Raw genomic sequence first — 2,033 nt, 5'->3', positions numbered from 1 at the left:
CATGTACCTGGGTTGCGGGCACATCCCCAGTAGGAGATGTGCAGGAGGCAGCTGATCGATGTTTCTCTCTCATCGATGTTTCTAACTCTCTATCTCTCTCCCTTCCTCTCTGTAAAAGATCAATAAAATATATTAAAAAAAAATAAGTCTTGGGTATGTAATGAACAGCATGAAGACTATAATTAATAATAATGTACTATATGTGTATATATATATTTCCCACATTCAAAGGCTGTTAAATTGCATTGTTTACCCATATCTTCAGAAAAAAAAAATCACTTCTACTATTGTGGTAAACAACCTGCTTCCCTATTTATAATGGTCTGGCCCCCTAGCAACTTCAGCGCGAAATTATAGCTAATTTGCCTACAAACGTCAGGTGGTCATAATAATCTGGCCACTCAGTGTATATTTGAAAGTTGTTAAGAGTGTTCTTGAAAGCTTTCATCACAAGAAAAAAATTGGTAGTTCTGTGTGGTGATGGATGTTAACTAGATTTATTGTGTTGATAATAACTCAATATATACTTTTTTACCAGGTCATTATGTTGTAACCCTGAAAATAATATACAGTAGGGCCCCCGCCCCCTCTTATCTGTGGAGGATACTTTCCAAGACTCCCAGTGGATGTTGTGAAACCTCTAATAATACTGAACGCTCTGTAACTTTTTCCCGGAGTCCACACAGCTGAGAGGGAGGTAAGGAGGGAGAGGGAGAGAAAGAGAGAGAAACATCCATTTGTTCCACTTATTTATGCATTCATTAGTTTATTCTTGTATGTGCCCTGACCAGGTATTGAACCAGCAACTTTGGTGTATTAGGATAATGCTCTAACCAAATGAGTTACCTGGCCAGGGCTACCTCTGTGACTTTCTAAATAAACTTTGGTTGTATTTTAGTTCCTTGGCTCTGAGTTCTTTTTTTTTTTTTTTAATATATTTCTTTATTGACTTCAGAGATGAAGGGAGAAGGAGAGAGAGATAGAAACATCAATGATGAGAGAGAATCATTGATTGGCTGCCTCCTACTGGGGAACGAGCCCGCAACCCAGGCATGTGCCCTTGGCCAGAATTGAACCTGGGACCCTTCAGTCCGCAGGCTGACGCTCTATCCACTGAGCCAAGCCGGCCAGGGCCTGAGTTCTTTTCTTAGCTGAACCCAAGGACTGAGGTCTAACATCTGGTGCAGTTCCCTGTCAATAGAATCACCTCACAAAATATGTGTAATTCTCTCCTTAGGTCCTGCTTCTGGTGTACATCAAATTAAGACTTACATGTACTTACAGCAAGATCAGCCATTGACCCCAAAATGTGTTACTTTCACATTTATTATAGATGTATAGACATACTCAACAGACAGTGGGGTTCTTATGGGAGCTTCCATTAAGGAACTGGTGAAAGCAGTTCTTTACATATGGCTTATCTACTTATCAATCTATTGAATAATTTTATTTATTTATTAATATATATTTTATTGTTGCTAGTATTACAGATATCTCCCATCTCTACCCTGTTGCCCCCATCCTCTCATCCCCTCCCTCCCTCTATTGGGGTCCAGCCCCAGCAGGTCCAGGGGTTCCCAAAGGTGTGGACGGAGTCGGCGAAGAAGGAATGACATGGAGGCAGCATTCAGATGATCAGCATAGCCAGGTTCTGACCAGGATCTCCACCCAGGTTCTGTCCAGGTTCTCTTGCCATGTTCTCTCACTAGGTTCTTCAGCCAGGTTCTGCCAGGTTCGGTCGCCAGGTTCTGTGTGTCTTTTATTGTCTTGTTACATCTGTATTTATACCAGTCGATTTTAATCCTGTCAATTTCTATTCCAAAGGTTAGGGCATTTCTGATCTCCATTCCTGGGAGTAAAGATTATGTAGCTTAAGGGTGATTGTTCGTAGTTCAAGTGATTAACTACCCGCCTGGCATTTAGTTAAGGGGTTTTATCCCCTCCCTAACTTCAGGGAAAAATCGTTACCTGGGGAAACAACCTTTCTTGGAGAGGTGACCTTGGTTAAAGCACATAGCACTAAGGGGAGCAAA

This window comes from Myotis nattereri, assembly GCF_964212035.1.
Source record: "Myotis nattereri genome assembly, chromosome: 3".
Taxonomy (NCBI): Eukaryota; Metazoa; Chordata; class Mammalia; order Chiroptera; family Vespertilionidae; genus Myotis; species Myotis nattereri.
This window is presented reverse-complemented; position numbering follows the sequence as displayed.